General features: G+C 38.9%; 1 protein-coding gene across 6 annotated transcripts in view; it reads left to right on the forward strand.

The window, feature by feature from the left end:
• ARHGAP6 (Rho GTPase activating protein 6) overlaps positions 1 to 19,819 on the forward strand; it is a 528,247-nt gene that overhangs the window by 337,194 nt on the left and 171,234 nt on the right. The gene's annotated exons all lie outside the window — the stretch shown is intronic.

The following is a 19,819-nucleotide window of genomic DNA, read 5'->3' on the forward strand; positions in this document are numbered from 1 at the left end:
AGCCTGGGGAGAGCCTGCCCTGGTCCTGGTCCGCTCGCTTGGGTTGACTGTTCCCATGTACAGGATATTTGTAAGTTGGGCATTCCTAGGCCACTTATATTTAATTGTGTGATGCAGATGTTTATTTTAATGTAGTAGCTATTTATCCATGTAAAATTTACATTAAAATTACAGGTTTATTTTTATTTTAAACATGTATTATTCATTTTGACTGATTTCAGCCCTGATGATGTTTTTTGTGCTTCTTTAATGGGTTAAAGGCATTATATTTATGCAAATTGAAAGGGTGTGTACTGTTGCAGTAAAACATTCCGTTTTCTGGTTGTAGGAGGAAATAAGAGAAGTGGGTGGTACCATGGTGTACGTGTGTGCGCGCGCGCGTGCATGCATAATTTGAATTTGACCCAAAGTTGTGTACTTTGAATATGACCCAAAGGTGTGTTGTTCAAACCAAGATATGCTTTAAGATATCAAAAATTGGGTTTGTACTCAAGAGAGCTCTTTCTCAGTAGTGTATTTGGAAATATTTCAGGCCATTTTTTTTCTGCAGAAGTTACAGACCTAAAAGATTTTTTTCCCCTGGAAGCTCTTTGAATACATAAATTTTTTAAAAGGATTTTTAAAGGCTAAATAGCAGCAAGGAGATTGTTTTCTGTTCATTGTAAGTAAATATCTCTGTGATGTAAATGCTAAGTCAGAGTTATCTTATGGGGTGCATATGACTCAAAGGGAAAATAATTTGTTTAGTAACTTGATTTTCTTCCTTTTTTTATGATTCACAAGTTGTCAAGCTCATCCCATTTGGGGCATTATAAATGTAGTAGTAGTATTAGTTGCTCAGTCATGTCTGACTTTGAGACCCCATGGACTGTAGCCTGTGGGAACTTGTAAATGAATAACAAATTTAAATGTGAATCAACTGAAATGTATATGAAATCCTACTGGATTTCTAGGAGGTCTCTCAGTATTTATGAACCACACTTCTCTTTTCTAGGATTCTGTTTTGGGACAGTCACAAATGCGAAAGGAAGATTTCAGCACCTAATGAAATTTATCCTTATAATATTGGGCCCCTTCAGCCCCTCCCAAGCATTGAAAAACTATCTGGAGTTGGAATTGCTGAGACATGGAAAACATTTTCTTCCAGAAGGATTTTTTTAAGTAAAAATCACGCTTTAAGATTATGAGTATAGAATTATAACACAGACAATTCATCATACTTAATAAGCCTCTCTAGATCAATCTAGATTATCTCTAAAAAGTGTATTTCACCCAGTCCCATAATTACATACTTGTGGAAGTAAAATGAAGTGATATGGTTTTCAGAGTGGCAGATCTATTTAGAATCATTCTAGCCCAGTTGTTTATTGTGTAGGAAAGGGAACTGGAGACCAGAGGGATTAAGGGACTTGAGTAAGGCTGCTGTAGTGAGGATAGAGCTAGGAGTGCAATGAGCAACAGTGAGAATGTCTGTCACCTGTTGAAGGCCTTCAATTTCCTGGATTTACTTCCATCTTTTCATTTAGCCCTCACAACAGTTTTGCAAGGCATGGATCATATTCCAGTTTTTACAATGATAAAACTGAAACATGGGAGGTTCTCTGACTGCTCAAAGTCAATAGGCATTAGGAGGCAGAGCAAAAATTCAAACGCACACCCCCTGACTCTGAGGGTCTGGTGTCTCCTGCCTTGAGCTGTTTTCCACTGTGCCAGGGTAGCTGCCTGGCTTCGGTATGCAGCCTAAAACCCAAGCAGCACTCCGTTTTGCTGCATGTTTGCAGGCCTCACTCATCTTTTTGAGCTTCACTTTATCACGCTTCATAGATAATGATTTTTTCCACAAATTGAAGGTGGCGGCAACCCTGTGACAAGCAAGTCTATCTGCACCATTTTTTGTTTTTTTTCAACGTCATTTGCTTACCTTGTGTCCCTGTGTCACAGTTAGGTAATTCTCACAATAGTTCCAACGTTTTCATTATTTTTATATTTGTGATGGTGGTCTGTGATCAGTGACCTTTGATGTTACCATTAATACTATAACCTGCTGAAGGCTCGGGTGATGCTTAGTATTTTTAGCAATATTTTAAAATAAAGATACGTACATTTTTAGACATAATGTTATTGCGCACTTAATGTTGTTCAGTTGCTCAGTTGTGTCCTACTCTTTGTGACCCCATGGACCGCAGCACGCCAGACTTCCCTATCCTTCACCATCTCCTGGATTTTGCTCAAACTCATGTCCATTGAGTTGATAATGCCATCTAACCATCTCATCCTCTTTTGCCCCCTTCTCTTCCTACCCTCATTCTTTCCCAATATCAGGGTCTTTTCCAATGAGTCAGTTCTTCGTATCAGGTGGCCAAAGTATTGGAGTTTAAGCATCAGTCCTTCCAATGAATATTTAGGGTTGATTTCCTCTAGGATGGACTGGTTTGATCTCCTTGCTGTCCAAAGGACTCTTGAGTCTTCTCCAGCACCACAGTTCAAAAGCATCAATTCTTTGGCACTCAGCCCTCTTTATGGTCCAACTCTCACATCCGTACGTGACTAATGGAAAAATCATAGCTTTCACTATTTGGCAAAGTGATGTCTCTGCTTTTTAATACTGTTTAGGTTTGCCATAGCTTTGCTTCCAAGGAGCAAGCATCTTTTGATTTCATGGTTGCAGTCACTCTCCGCAGTGATTTTGGAGCCCAAGAAAATAAAGTCTGTCACTGTTTCCATCTTTCCTCCCATCTATTTGCCAGGGGATAGCCAATAAATAGCAGAAAATAAAGTAAATGAGAAGGTGGTAAGTGTCGAAGAAAAAAAAAGACATAAAGGGAAAAAATCAAGGAAAGGAGACACTAGAAAGATGGGATAGGAGTTATTAAAAAAGGACTTTGCTGTGAGTATGTATTTGGGGAGTGTTTGTTATTGCATTATTGGTTCAGTGAAAGAAGCTGGCAGCTGTCTATTTTTTCAGCAGTTTCCTTTCCAAAACCATAATATTCCATTCTCTACCAGTGGTAAAAGGCTTATTCTAACTCCATCTCCATCTTCATGATACATCTTCCCATCTGCCCCTTGTGGGAACCATTGTCATCCCCATAGTATCAAAAAAAGAAAACAGGGGTCAAATGAGTTATCCATAAATGGAGAACAAGACAAGCAAGTGCCTGGGCTGCTCTTTCCAAATATCTGATTTACAGGGAAGGAGAATCTCAGAAATGCTAAAATGACTAGCCCACAATTACATGGCAAAGTGCTCATTATTTTATTTATCCAGCAAGATATGAATGGAGTCTCTACAGTGGTCCAGGCTGCTGAGATGCATCCAGGAAGTAGTACTCACAGGAGATGTTCTCTGACCTAGGGGCACATACAGGGACCTCTGTACCCTACCCAGTGCTCATTTATGCATACCATGATGGACAGTCTTCTCTCTTTTCCAGAGTCTGAGAAGAATGGTCTTCCGACTTATATTTCCCACTCTGCATTTCTAGTGTGTTACGGAGAAGGCAATGGCACCCCACTCCAGTACTCTTGCCTGGGAAACCCCATGGACGGAGGAGCCTGGTAGGCTGCAGTCTATGGGGTCGTGAAGAGTCAGACACGACTGAGCGACTTCACTTTCACTTTTCCCTTTCATGCACTGGAGAAGGAAACGGCAACCCACTCCAGTGTTCTTGCCTGGAGAATCCCAGGGACGGCGGAGCCTGGTAGGCTGCCGTCTATGGGGTCGCACCGAGTCGGACACGACTGAAGCAACTTAGCAGCAGCAGCAGCAGCAGCAGCATGGATTAAATGAGACCATATCAGCTGGCCTGGGAACCAAAAAAACAACTATGTATACCATTGTTTCTATGGGCAAATGCATTTAGACTTTCAAACATCCAGCCATCTTTACAAACTTTCAGACTGGGGAGTGTCTGAGTTGGAGAATACAAGCAGAGATCGTTTAGCATCCATCAAAGCAACCTCTGGCTGCCCAGCCTCCCAGATATTGACCATTGCCTGGAGTAAACAATATCCTCTTCAGTCCTAAAGATAGCATCAAATGAGACACAAATGAGCAATAATAGCTTCCTCAAAATTTTACGGAAAAGATTTTATTTTCTTCACTCTGAAGGCAAACTGATGGTCACACATATTTACCTTTAGGGAAAAGGTCTTCAAATGGTAATCTGTGGATTGTGCCTACCAGCCATTCTATAGTTTGTCATAGTTCTCTAGGGCTATGGGAATCTACAAGGAGATTGTAGCTCATTTAATCTGTGTTTATTCCGTTATCTATGTATGATACTCACATTTCCATACATGGCAGCAGCCAGCCTAGTACAACAAGTGTGTCTTGAATGGAACAGAATGGAAAGAAATGTTCTCTTGGCCATTGCATATGCTAGCAAGTCTCATTGTCCCATCTTTCTTCCATAACGCGAATGCCATGGGCATTTCAGTTCCTGTTCTAAATGCCTGTCATCATCTGCTTGATTAAAATGATACTGCTGTAGATAATAAGTACTTTGAGTTTATATAAGCTTCTTAAGGAATGATGAACTTAGATTGAACTGCAATGAATGCTTCACTAAAATTCAAAGGAATTATGATTATGGTTGTCTTGGCAACCATAGTTCTGTATTCTCTTTGTTTTATTACTTACCATTTTCCTATATTGAGGTCATTTTGAGGAGATCATTAAGGTCTCATTTTCAGTTTATGAGGCTTCTGGGAATAATACAATTTTATGTAGCTACAAACATATCTCCTTTTCTTAAAATTTCCCCAAACATTGGAAAGTCTAGGCATGTGAAATGAACTAAAAATAAGCTATTACTTATGTTGACACATACATGTCATCTTTACTCTCTATTAAGGTAATTATTTATAAGGACTGAAAGACATTGTTACTTTATATTTCTCCTTAGCATGCAAATATGACTTTTTGTTTCTTTCAAAAGTGAAGAATTCTTTGTCAATAAATTTCCATAAATGTTTTTACCTATAGTGCACTTATTAAACTGAAAATAGCTATACAAGAAAATAGTTTTACTTTAGGAAAGGGCCAGTTTGAGAGACAGTCAAACAGTGATATTTTAACAACATATTAAGTAATTAATCATCAACACATCCTCTGTTAAGTTTTTTGGTAGACCACATTAGTTTTTTTAAAGAGAAAATGTGGTAATTAACACTTTAATCTTTATAATCGGTTTATTGGTATTAAAAGGAAAATATAGTATAAATTGTATATTAGCACATGACTACAATATAGAGTGTCTGATTCCCTAGATCTGGTGTGGTGTTCAAGCACTTCAATTTATAAATTTCTAACAAGAGCTTCCAGCTGAGACAGACTCTTCTGGACCTGGGAACACACTGAGAATTACAGATGTAAAATGTGTAATAGCTTCTCAAATGCATAACCTCAGGACTATCTGTTAAAGCAACAAGTTAATATTCCTAAAAATGCAAGCACTATTTCATCATAGTATATACATAATTTTAGAATATAATCCATCAATAAGTACAAGAACCTTCCAGTTCCATGATTACATTAAGATAGACCTATGGAATTAAACCTTTTGTGCCCACTTCTAAGAGCAACAGAAGCTAGCTTCAGTAAGCTTCCTTCCAGAGCAAGTCCAATGTTATGAATGTACAGCTGTCCACCTTATCAGAAATAAAAAGGCGACAGTACCCTGAGACATTTTAAAATGCATCTAAGGTACATGATGCACATTCTTCACATTATATCTCCAGGCAAGATACTGGAGTGGGTTGCCATTTCCTTCTCCAGGAGATCTTCCCAACCCAGAGATCAAACCCGGGTCTCCCACATTGCAGGCAGACGCTTTACCATCTGAGCGACCAGGGAAGCTCTCAAATTATAAGGAGATGCCTAAATCAAAAATGACTTGAACAGAATTTTCTTAGTTTTGGATATATTAACACATGATTGTAGGAGGGTGGATGGATATCTAAAATTTCAGTGAAATTTATTACCTATATCAAATAACATTGTAATTCCTTAATGAATTGGAATATTGACATAGGTGGCTAAATAATCACAGAATTAAACATGGAATCTGAAACCTATTTCAGAAACAAGTCAATTATTTTTCCAGTTCATCAGCCCATGACACTCTAAAGATAGCAGCAATAAAGGTGGTGTGGTTTGTGATTTTCATAAAATAGCCTTAAGTTAGATATTATAGCATATTTTGTAGGTGAAAAACCTAAACCCTGAAGAAGCAAAGTACATGTCCCTTATTTTCCACAGCAAGAGCTCATAGAAACTAGAATATGCTCTTATCTCTGCCTCTTAGATGTTTTCTGAATCCCTTGATAGTGAAGATTTGATCTCTTTCTAGAACCTGGCACGCTTCCTAGTACATACATACCAAGGGATAATTAGGCTTTTACTGAATTTACTTAAATGGGTTTGTGAGAAGTTCATGCATTTCTGTATTTCATGAATTTTATATTGCATATTTCAGTCCCATTTAAATTCAGGATCCTCACCCAAAAAGTCCCAAATAAGATCCAGTCTATACTGTCCAAAGTACAAACTTTAATTAGGAGCTAGGGATTGAGAAAAATAAAGGGAACCTATGGGAGAATTTTCCAACAAGTAAGCACTTCTGTTGTACTGTTATTGATGATATATATGGCAGTCAACAATGATAAGACTTCCAAAGGATAGCTAAATAGCCCTGCACTGTAAAATATAAAATTTACACTTCTAAGGGAACAAATAAAATCTAAGAATTGAAAAAAATATACCTAATAGCATCGTTCTGCTCCAGTGTTTAAGAGCAAACCGAGAAGTTGCTATGGCATTGACTTATGCGAGCATAGCAACAGAGCGAACTCAGTGATTCAGCTTGATAAAAGAGGAAATTATCTCACCATTTCCCTTTCCCTAAATCAGTCAGATATCCAAATATTTCATGTTGAAATGGTATATCCATCAACATGTTCTAATGGATAAAAGTCAATAGTGGGGGTGGGGAGGAAGGTCATAAGATGAAATTTGTATGTCATATGCTTACTTTAGAGAATGCAACTCACACCTAAAGAATCTATCAATATCTCTGCATCCTGCTTTCCCCCAATTGAATGGAGTTTGTCAGTGACTTATATTGGGTGAATATGAGTAATAATTTGGCAAAAGACAACAATTTATCAGCCCGTATAACTTTGTTCTAATGAAAGTTGACTGTGGTATATTTTGAGAAAGAAACATTGTTCGGCCATGGAACTGTAATTCCCTGTGTGCAACAGCCCTCCAGGGAAGGGATAGATTATGCCAGCATAATATGTGAAGTTTAGTCATTATCACTTGTACCAAGCAGAGGTCAGCCGTGGGTGCATATGTGGGAGGCAACACTGTGGTGAGCCAATACAAACAGAGCCAAATGTCACAAATAAATGCTGACATTTTATCACTTTATTATTTTAAATATTATTTTACCACTGTGTTTTTTCTTGTATTGTTTAACCTCCTCATCTTTATTTCCCATTTCCTTTCTTTAAACTGATAAATGAGAATTGGGCAAGTATGGTTTGAGTCACTACTTGACCATGAACATGGGAAGTTAATTGACCCCACAAAAGAGCCCCAAACCCTTGAAACTTAGATTCTTAGATTTATTCTGTTTTGTTTGTATTTTGAAAATACAACACTTCTTTATTTTTTTACTTTAAAAAAATTTTATTTATTTTAATTGGAGGCTAATTACTTTACAATATTGTAGTGGTTTTGCCATACATTGACATGAATCAGCCATGGGTGTACCTGTGTTCCCCATCCTGAACCCCCCTCCCACCTCCCTCCCCATCCCATCCCTCAGGGTCATCCCAGTGCACCAGCCCTGAGCATTTGTCTCATGCATCGAACCTGGACTGGTGATCTATTTCACATATGATAATATACATGTTTCAATGTCATTCTCTCAGATCATCCCACCCTTGCCTTCTCCCACAGAGTCCAAAACACTGTTCTATACATCTTTGTCTCTTTTGCTGTCTTGCATATAGAGTCATCGTTACCATCTTTCTAAATTCCATATATATGCGTTAGTATACTGTATTGGTGTTTTTCTTTCTGGCTTACTTCACTCTGTATAATAGGCTCCAATTTCATCCACCTCATTAGAACTGATTCAAATGTATTCTTTTTAATGGCTGAGTAATATTCCGTTGGGTATATGTACCACAGCTTTCTTATTCCTTCGTCTTCTGATGGACATCTAGGTTGCTTGCATGTCCTGGCTATTGTAAACGGTGCTGCGATGAACATTGGGGTACACGCGTCTCTTCCAATTCTGGTTTCCTCAGTGTGTATGCTCAGGAGTGGGATTGCTGGGTCGTATGGCAGTTCTATTCCCAGTTTTTTAAGGAATCTCCACACTGTTCTCCATAGTGGCTGTACTAGTTTGCATTCCCACCAACAGTGTAAGAGGGTTCCCTTTTCTCCACACCCTCTCCAGCATTTATTGCTTGTAGACTTTTTGACAGCAGCCATTCTGACCAGTGTGAGATGGTACCTCATTGTGGTTTTGATTTGCATTTCTCTGATAATGAGTGATGTTTAGCATCTTTTCATGTGTTTGTTAGCCATCTGTATGTCTTCTTTGGAGAAATGTCTGTTTAGTTCTTTGTCCCACTTTTGATTTATTCTGGATTGACTTGGGTTTCAGAAACATATAATTTGATTAATTTATTTTTAATTTACATATAGTAAAATTCATCTTTTAGAGGGGTACAATTCTGAGTTTTGACAAATATATGAAATTGTGTAACCACCACTACAATAGGGACCCAGAAGAGTTCTGTCATTCCTCCACCCCACAGATTCCCTCCTGCTGCCCCTTCATAGTCAACCCCTCCCTGAACCACCCCAAGACCTGTCATCAAAAATCTGTTGGTGCTCTTCTATTTTAACTAGTTTTTCTTTCTCCATTCATTCACAGTACAATCTATCATGTGCTAGGTTCTGTTTGAGGTTCTGGGGGTGAAATAGTGAATAAGATTTACATGGAGCTTTCCATGCAGAAACAAGACAATGAACAAAAGTAAATCTGTAATTCCAATGTGTAGTAAATGCTGTGTAGTAAACAGATCCCACTTGCTCCTATGACATACCTATGGAAAGCTATGACAAACTTAGACAGCATATTAAAAAGCAGAGACATCACTTTGCCAACAAAGGTCTGTATAGTCAAAGCTATGGTTTTCCAGTAGTCATGTACAGATGTGATGTGTACCAGAAAGAAGACTGAGCACCAAAGAATTGATGCTTTTGAAATGTGCTGGAAAAGACTCTTGAGAATTCCTTGGACAGCAAAGTGGTCAAACCATTCAATCCTAAAGGAAATCAACCCTGAATATTCATTGGAAGGACTGATGCTGAAGCTGAAGCTCCAATGTTTGGCCACCAGATGTGAAGAACTGACTTCACATCAGGGAAAAGACCCTGATGCTGGGAAAGATAGAGGGCAGGAAGAGAAGGGGGCAGCAGAGGACGAGATGGTTGGATGGCATCATCGGCTCAGTGGACACGAATTTGAGCAAACTCCAGGAAATAGTGAAGGACAGGGAAGCCCGGCATGCTGCAGTTCATGGGGCCATGAAGAGTTAGACATGACTTAGTGACTGAACAACAACAATAAGCAGATCCCTATGATAACAAGTATCTGAAGATGAAACCTCATTTTAGACAGAATGTTAGAAAAGGTGGCTCTGAGAAGTTGGCATTATATCTGAGGACTGAAGTCTAAGGAGGAGCCAGCTATATGAAATGAGCAAGGAGTGGGGACATATGGGCAATCATTCCATGCAGAAGGAACATTATATGGAAAACGGGGGTCAGCAGTCCCAAGAGTGAGAGAAGAAAGCAATGGCATGAGGTGCTGCAGACAGATAGGCGGGGTCTAGCTAAGGTGTATCAACTTCATTCCCTTGCAGCAGGACACCGTCAGGTAAGTCTGTACCTGGAGATGATTTGATTGATGTTTTGAGTTCTGTGTAGAAAGTTGTTTGTTATAGAGTGAGAATAGACACAGGGCAGTTACTGGGCCATGGCAACCATACAGTTGACTGCTGATGGGCAGCAGCTGTGGAGATGTAGAAGGGATGGATTTGAAATACATTTTAGAGGCAGAGGTCTTCCCTGGTGGCTCAGCTGGTAAAGAATCCACCTGCAATGTGGGAGACCTGGGTGTGATCCCTGGGTTGGGAAGATCCCCTGGAGAAGGGAAAGGCTACCCACTCAAGTATTCTGTCCTGGAGAATTCTTTGGACTGTATAAGTCCATGGGGTCTCAAAGAGTTGGACACAACTGAACGACTTACACTTTTCACTTTCAATCCATATTACAAATATGAATTCATTCACTTATATTTATTGAGGGGCCACAATGAGTGAGACTCAGATGAGGAAGTAGGGATATAACGTTAAAGAGGAACCTACAAGATTGGAGGCAAACTGGCAGGAGTGATAGGACTTCATTCAACAGTCTCACACATATGTGTAAAATTAGAGTGACAATAAGTTTCACAGAGGAGAGGGTTCTATGAGAGGGCATAATAAAGAGATCTGACTTAGTCTGAGCAGAGGTTGGGTTCTGGAAAGGCTTCTCAGAGCACTGAAGAATGAGGAGTGGGGAGAGAGTATTGAATGAAAGGTCATGTGATAGAAGAGCAGAAATTTGGGTTCTCAAATGCCAGATACACTGTGATTCCAGTTTAGCAGTCCAAGAGTACATACCAGGAACATGCATTTCCACAAGCACTTCAGGCAATCCATTTCCTCCACAAATATTTATTGAGCATGGAAGTAGGCCTGAGACTCTTCCAGGTGCTGAGAATTCAGTAATTCATGTTAAAAGTTTGCTTCTTTCATGGAGCTTGTTTCTGACGAATCTGATTCAGAAGATTCACAGATCCTGGGCACATCTTGAGAAGATTTGACTTAAGAGATGTTAGCCTAGAACAGGGCCATGAGGAGTGCCACCATTTAGAGCCTAAAAGGAGGACGAGCAGCAGCAAAGAAGCTTGTGATCAAGTGACTAATGAAGGAAGAAATGAGGAAAGTAGTGCACATAAGCAAAAGTGGGGTCCATGGAGTCACAGAGAGTCAGACACAACTGAACGACTTTCACTAACAGCACTGGAGAAAATGGAAAAAAAACAGAGAGGTAAGGGTAGAGAAAGCACTTGAAAGTGACAATAGAAATGGTATAGTGTTTGCAGTAAAATAACGTATGTTGGTATCTTATAGAAAAATAAATACACTAATAACAAAACATAAGGAAGTAAATAAAACTGGTTGATTATTGTTTTGTGTCTATATCTATATTTTCCTGTCTATCTATTTATCTCCATCCTGGTGCATTTTTTTTCCTCCAAGAAGAAATACTGCGATCATCAGATTGTCAGTAGAAAGATTCTCTGGAGGATCAGACAAGAGGAAGCATTCTCAGGACCCATTAAGGGGCCTGGAGACAGTAGGCTCTAGGACTCGTGTGGAGAACTTGAAAGCTGTCTGTCCACCTCTTGAAAGAAAGGACTGTAAGAGGTGAAGTAGACTTAATCTGTGCATGTCCCCCTGGGATCTTACTAACTGACCCAGAGGAATTAGATTGAACAAGCATGTGGAGAATGTCTGGGGATCATACTTTTTTCTGTTATTTCCTGTAATGGCAAGAGTGGCCTGCAGAAGCTGTGCATTCTGGGTCACCACTAGAGTCAGGGTTAGTGTTTCCTGGGAACTGGAGAAGGGAAATGAAACCAGACCATGTCTAGATTCCTTCCCAGATCTCTTGAGTTGAATCATTTGAAATTGCCATTTTTATAGATCCAAATGGTACCAAAAAATTAACCATTTCATACAGTTCAACCAAAAAGTATAATTCTGAAACTACAGTGCTGAAGTGTGGATGGTGGGAGACCTTCTTGTTGGTTTAAAGATTGATCAGTTGGTGCAAGTATGGGACCATATATTAAAGCCTCTCAGTTTTGTGAGCCAGACCAAAGGCATTCTTGTTCCTGACTCTATTTGAACAGTTTATTTGATGAGAGAGTGCCAGCATCATCTATTTATTACCCTCCATACTCAGCGATTATGTGACAAGAAAGGAAAAGAACTTTAAAGCTGGGGTGATTGTCTAGACAGTCCTAAAATAGCTCTTCCCAGGTGCAAAGGAAGCAGTAAAATGCAGACAAAGCATGAGGGTCCTTTGCCAAAAATACAGTGCATTTGAACTTTCGTAAGCTCCATGTAAATTCTGAAGGAGAAAATCGCCAGAAGACTAAATCTCGATAATTATGATCACTAGTAAAAATGGTATAGTGTTAGCAGAAAAATAACAACTGATTGAGGAATATACCACCCCCTCATACAGAGGCATTCTCTGCATGCTAAATTACATAGAAATTTTTGAGATAATTATTTGAATAATTTAGAGCTAAAATACTCCAGGCTAAAATATTTAGCTGACTGAAATACCTGTGCAAGCTTTCATTTAAAATATACAAAAAATTGGTTTCATTTTTCACTTCACAGTGGAGGTCTTGTAATAAAAACAAGATAGTTTATGTAAGTCCCCTGTCAAGTCATATTCTGTAGCATTGGTGCAGTTAATAAGATTGCATTGAATCCAAAATGCATTTTTGTTAAATAAACTGTGGTAGTGGGTCATACCCTAGAATACAATTTGACAATAAAAAAAAAAACAAGCTATTGATACATTCAACAACTTGGGTGGATCTCAGGAAACTTATACTAAGTGAATAAAGCCTGTCCCCCAACAAGCTACATGCTATATGATCTCATTTATGTAACATACTTGAAATGACAAAATTATCGAAATGAAAAACAGATTAGCGGTTGCCAGATTTAAGACGGTGGTAGATTGAGAGGGAAGTGAGAGTAACATAAAGAGGGTAGCAGGAGGGGTCCTCGTGACTATGGAATGTTCTGTGTCTGGACTGTTGTGGTAGTCACATAAATCTACACATGTGATAAAATCACAGAGAATGAAATACACATACCCCTTTACACCCACAAATGAGTGCAGGTAAAACTGGTTAAATCTGAATAAAGTCATTGAACGTTATCAGTGTCAGTTTCCTGGTTGTGACATTGTATGCAAGGTGGTACCACTGGAGGAGGTTAGGTGAAGGGTACAAAAAGGCTCTATGTATTATTTCTTCCATCTGAACATGAATCTACAATTGTCTCAAAATAAACCGTTTAATTAAAGAATAAACTTTCTCAAAACTATTGGCATTGGTTCAAACCTTGTTTATTAATGTGGGAAGAAAGGTTCCACCCAATTTGGGGATGGAGGAGCCTTCTGAAATCACCAGTGAACCAAACCACATGTATATCAGTAGGTAAAGTTTCTGCACTGTGCACAAGGGAATTCGTGTGCTCTTTAGAACATTTTAGTTTGCTTTGTGTGTTTTGCACCCTAAAAATTTACAAATGAAGGTGAATACATGAATACATACATCTCTAAGATTCATCAGCACTCTAAATACAAGAGTAAACCAGGTGTTGTTGGGAGGTTCTGCGATGGCAAGTACGAAAAAAAAAAAAAACCTGGATAATTGAGTTTATTCAAATTGAGAAGGCCTATTTCTAGAGGATATATCTAAGAGAAGCCTGTTGAAAATAAGGGTAGCAGAAAGACGGTCACTAAGTGTGAGTGATGCCTCTAGTACTTGTGAGAAGCCACTTAGCTAACCCTTTAAAGTCTATTAAAGAAACTGAAATGAATAGATTACAATCAGAAGTAAACAGTTTGGAAATGTCCTTGTCCTTAGGTACTTTACTCTCATTGACTCAGCAATATGCTGAATTTTGTGAGCTGTTTATACATAGCTTCACAGTTGATTTTAAAGTCAGCCATCATCGGTTATGGCTAATCACTTTATTTGCTCAGGGAAGTCCAATCAACCAATAGTTATCAGTTATCTTCCCCATGACAACACTGGGTGAGGTGGAATACCAGGATGAGACCAAAAGTGCTTCCCCATGATAGCTGCAGAACTCAAAATCTAATCAAGTGAAAGAATAACACATAGTAAATCAATACCACCTATATTGCATTTGAATTCAGGTAGACAATTTGGTTTGTGGGCCTAACTCCCTTTACTTTGCAGCTCACAGAACCCTGTATTCATCCTACCTGTCTTAAGCAGTTTCACTTGCTTACAGTGTTAGCTCATTTATTTTACTTATTTTATTTAAAAAGCTCTCTAAACTACTGACCATATGCCAGGCACTATAAGAGCATCATAAATATTAGTTAATTTTAATACTCAAAGCAAACCTAGATTATTTGCATTTTGCAGATGAGGCAGCTGAGGCACAGCAAGTTTAAGTCACTTGCCGAAAGTCACACAGCTAGTCAAGTATGCTTTGTTTTTGGGATTTACCTCCAGATACCAGTCTCTATGATCAAGCCGTTAATTCATGTTCAGCTGGAGTCCTAAGTCAAGCAAAAGAGATGCTCACATCTCAGATGTGACTGTATTCATTCCCTCTGGCTTTATTCCCTCATTCAGTCCTTCATCAAGCATCCTTTAAATGTTCACTGTGTTCAAAGCATTATGATCAGCAATGTAAACACAATATGATTTTGGCTCTCATGGAATTTACATGCTATACAAGAGATAAGACTTACACATAAGTCTTTAGGATGAAAATTCTTTGGGGCAAATGTCTTGACAGTGGTCCAGATAAAATGTCTAGGGGAGAGCAGATAAAGCAGTGATGGTTTCCAGTTGGGGAAAGGAAGGGAGGATTATTGAAGTCAGCTTGAAAGATATGTCATTTGAGTGAGTCTCCAGGATAGGCAGTGTTCATACTTGGAAAGAAATTTCATCTTGCTAGTCTATTTGGGGCATATTCCTGAAAAAGTGTGTGTGCTATGATTGAAGACTAGGGTAATGGTATAGAGGGGAGAGGAAGGGGGAAGGAAGAGACGGTCTAAGTAAAATGGGGCGTAGACTGAGAGGTAGGATGAGACCAGCATGTTGGGACCAGGCCAGGAGGTTGTCCAAAGCCCTGAAGGATTGTCAGTTATCCTTTCACATACTTGGTAACTCTTGAAAGTTTATAAGCCATGGAACGGCATCAATAAACTTCGGCTGGCAATGAGCAGAAGGGATTAGAGAATGGGAGGCTGCAGGTAGGGAGACTATCCTAGCACATGAGTCCATTCAAAAGCCTATGAGGGGCTCATCAAAGAGGTAAACCTTAGAATTACCACATGACTCAGCAATCCCACTCCTAGGTAGATGCTTAAAAGATGCAATTCTACTCCGAGGTATATGTTTCAAAAGAATTGAAAGCAGATATTCAAAAAAATTCTTGTATGTGAATGTTCATTGCCGCTCTGTTTACAATAACCAGACAGGGAAAGCAAGCTGGATGTCCATCAACAGATGAATGAATAAACAAAATGTGGCCTAGCTATACAATGGAACATTGTTTGGCCATTAAAGGGAATGAAGCACTGATTCATGCTACAGCATGGGTGAACCCTGGAAACATTAGGTCACATATTACACAGTTTCATTTATAGGAAACACCCAGAATAAGCAAATCGATAGAGACAGAAAATGCATGAGTGGTTTCCAGGGGTTGGAGGGAGAGAGGGAGAATGAGGAGAGATTACTTAGTCATACTACTGACTTTCCTTTTGGGATGGTAAAACTGTTTGAGAACTAGATCGAGGTAATGGTTGCACAACACTGTGAATGTACTAAATGCCATTGAAGAGTACACTTTAAAAATGGCTAATTGGATTTTGTGTGAATTTCACCTCAATAAAAAACCAAAAGAAAAAAAAAAAAAAGCCTATTTGGACTTGGCCAAGGTGAGAATGTGAGAATGGAGAGGAATAAGGAAGAGAAGTCACTTGGGAGAATTGGCCAGTTTAGTGGTAGTAATAAGGGAGAGCAGGAAGGGGGAAATCCTGAAGATTCCAGCTAGAGTGCCAAGATGAGTGGTGACCACATTCACCAAGTGACTTGAATGATTAACCAGATCTATTGTCTTCATTTGCATGCTGCCACTTGCTAGCTGTGGGTCTGTGGGCAAGTTTGTATAGCTTTCTGCCTGGACAGTGGTCCCCACTGGTGTTCTCATGATGACTGAATGAATTAGTATATCTTGAGCCTGACACATAGGAGGCCCTCAGTGACTGTTTGTGGAATGCACGAAGGTGACACTTACTTGTTTTTTTCAACATTAGGCTATCCTATTCAGAGATGCCCAAATGGTAGTTACTATAGTTTCTGGAATTCTAAGACACATGAGTATCTTGTTATGTGTGTGCATGCATGCTCAATTGTGTCCAACTCTTTGCAACCCCATGGACTGTTGCCCACCAGGATCCTATGTCCATGGAATTTTCCAGTCAAGAACACTGGCATGGATTGCCATTTCCTTTTCTAGGGGATCTTCCTGACCCAGGGATCGAACTCACACCTCCTTGAGAAATTTCTCCTTGAGAAATTTCCTTAGGACTTTTAGCCAGCATGGTAGTGCACCCTGGGCTTAGAACTATGCTTAGAAGAGTAGCTGGCCTGTGTGTGTGCTCAGTCGCTCAGTCATGTCCAACTCTTAGCAGCCTCCTGACTGTACCCCATCAGTAGTAAGTGTTAAACAATTGTTAGCTTTAGTTGTTGCTGTTGTTATTGTGGTGGTGGTGGTGGTGGTTGTAAAACGATGGCCAGAATCTACTTGAGAATATATTAGATTGGCCCAAAAAATTTGTTTGGTTCATGAATATGTTGTTCAATAAAGTTCTTCGTGAAAGTGAAAAATCTTTTTGAAGTTAAAACCAAACACCAACATTTTGACACAGATGCAGTTCTTGAACAACTTGTTGTAAAGAGATGAGATAGAGAGCAAAAGGTTAACTAAGACTATTTAATCACTAAATTGCAATGTTGAAAAAAAAAAGACTACTCCAATGTTGATCCATAAAATCTTTACCAACAGAGACAGAATGAATAAATCAATCTCCCACCAGCAGCTCCAGGAACTTCCCAAAATGATCTCATAATCCTGGCGTCAACAGTACTCAGCTCTGTCAGCCTTCCTGAAATTTATTAGTATTAAAGTGAGGAACCTGCTCTTGTGTAGGTTTAATGGGATTAGTTGAATTACAAAGATACTAAAGCTGCCATTTAGAGGAAAAGCGCCTTTCTACCACTTGCCTGTTTTAATGAGTCCCCATCATGCCTCTATGATTATCAAATCAATTTCCTTTCACAGATTAGCTATTTTATAGTCCTGGGAGAATTTGTTGAGAACATTCAGTTGTTTAGTCTGAAGAACAATCTAGCTGTGGGTTAATATTCTTTGGATTGAATGGGTTGAAAATTAAATGACAGTAGAATTTTTGTACACAAAAACCTTTAGATGACTTTTGGCAACTCAAGGGCACCAAACTAACTTTTGACTTGGGAGATAAATTGTACTAAAAAGATTTTGTACTGCTTTCCACCCAATCTGGTCCACTAAACGCTGGTCCTCTAAATCACTGGGTACATTCCTGTGTCAACAAAGGTCCGTCTAGTCAAGGCTGTGGTTTTTCCAGTAGTCATGTATGGGTGCGAGAGTTGGACTATAAAGAAAGCTGAGCGCCGAAGAATTGATGCTTTTGAACTGTGGTGTTGGAGAAGACTCTTGAGAGTCCCTTGGACTGCAAGGAGATCCAACCAGTCCATCCTAAAGGAGATCAGTCCTGGGTGTTCATTGGTAGGACTGATGTTGAAGCTGAAACTCCAATACTTTGGCCACCTCATGCTTTCATTCTTTCACTTTCATCAAGAGGCTCTTTAGTTCTTCTTCACTTTCTGCCACAAGGGTGGTGTCATCTGCATATCTGAGGTTATTCATATTTCTCCCGGCAATCTTGATTCCAGCTTGTGTTTCTTCCAGCCCAGCATTTCTCATGATGTACTCTGCATATAAGTTAAATAAGCAGGGTGACAATATACAGCCTTGACGTACTCCTTTTCCTGTCTTTTTTTTTTTTTTTTGAAGTATAATTGACTTACGGTGTTGTGTTAATTTTTGCTGATAGCAAAGTGATTCAGTTATACATATATATACACATTCTTTTTTATATTCTTTTCCATTGCACTTTATCCTGGGATATTGAATATAGTTCCCTGAACTATATACATCAGGATCTTGTTGTTTATCCTTTGTTTTTACCCCAGCACCTGCATTCCTGGCACCTAGTACAGGGCTTGGTAAGTCGTCACTAAATGAACCCACAATATCTGTGCTTTGGTGATGTTTCTTGTTTTTCTTTTGGTGTCCAAATGCCTCTATACTCACCAATAGTGATAATACTTTTGGATTATGGTGCTTACTTTGTTTGCCCTTCCCAGAGGTGTTTACCTTTCCAAAATTATTTGATACTTTGAAAAACATCCAGCAACATCAAGTCTTTCCCAATCTTAAAAGAGCTGAACTCAGTTTGGCTTTAGAACAAAAGAATCTGATTAAAGTAATTCATACTGAAGGGTAAATGACTGATATATTTTGTCCTGAACTATTTGCAATTCAAGAGGAATGTTTTTTTTCAAGTCTTTGCAATAGATTGTATGGGCAAGACCTTGTTTCTTTCTTAGTAGGAATGAATGCCAGCTGCGCTTTGCTTACCTCAGCTTCTCACTCCTAACCCATTCTGAAACTTGACACCTGTCTCCTGAAATGGTGGTGACCCATAACCTAAAGACTCATAGACACCCAGGAAAAGTAAACACACAGGAAATTTCTTTTTCCCTTCATAGTATTATGTTTTCTATTTTTCTTTCCTTTGGGTGGAGTAAAACATGAGAAATTTACACACTGCTAGTCCCTAGTGTAAAATGATAAAGTAATTTTTATTTAGGAACATAGGTTGTTTTGTTTTAATTTAATGTGCATTTATTGTGTAATCTGTGGATTATTTGCATTGTCTATTCATGACTTAATTAAGGGTTTCTACCATGGCATTATTTAATGAATTAGTTTAAAAAATGATTTTCTTTGGAAAAGACACTAATAAGCCACTGAAGAGAAATTTTAGCCAGAGTTTAACAAGTGTTTAGTTCATGATGAGGCATTTGCAGCTGTAAGCAATCATATTACTCTCCCACCACTTAGGTCTGTGGAAAATGAAGATGTTTACTTAGGGCTGTTAAAAGTTTGATTTTTATAGTGAATCCTTAGCAATACAAACTATCATTATGGCTGACATCAGGGTGGGGAAAAAGACAGTTATTCAAACTCATTGCTTAAGCTTTAGCTGTTTTAATTTTTATGATGTGTTTTTCTTATCATGTCAAGCGATTCCTGTTTTGCAGTGAAGGCATTGCTTCTCACTCAGTATCAAAGTATTAATACATACTTTCTGCTCAGATAAGATATATTCAGTTAGAGAATAACAGTGTAAGGATTACTCATTTCAGACTGTTTCTACTGTCCCTTCAATCTTCCATTTTGTTTCCTGTTTCCAAGGATGCCAAGGATAGCAAGAAGGGTAGTTAAATTTCTGCCTTCCATGGAGGAAGAAAACTGTCTTTGGTAATAACATACTCTCCAATAAGGGATTCTCATCACATTTGAATTGGGTGATTCTTGCTTTGTTACACAAATTAAACCAAGAAATACTTTCATCTAGAGCAAGGTTTCTCAGCCTCAGTACTATTATCTTTGAGACCAGATTTTTTTTTTTTAATGAAGGGCTGTCCTGTACATTGTGGGATGTTAGCAGCATCCCTGATCTCTACCCTCTAAATGCCATTACCTCCCCTTG

Source organism: Giraffa tippelskirchi, chromosome X (assembly GCF_054371585.1).
Source record: "Giraffa tippelskirchi isolate mGirTip1 chromosome X, T2T-mGirTip1v1.2.pri, whole genome shotgun sequence".
Lineage (NCBI taxonomy): Eukaryota > Metazoa > Chordata > Mammalia > Artiodactyla > Giraffidae > Giraffa > Giraffa tippelskirchi.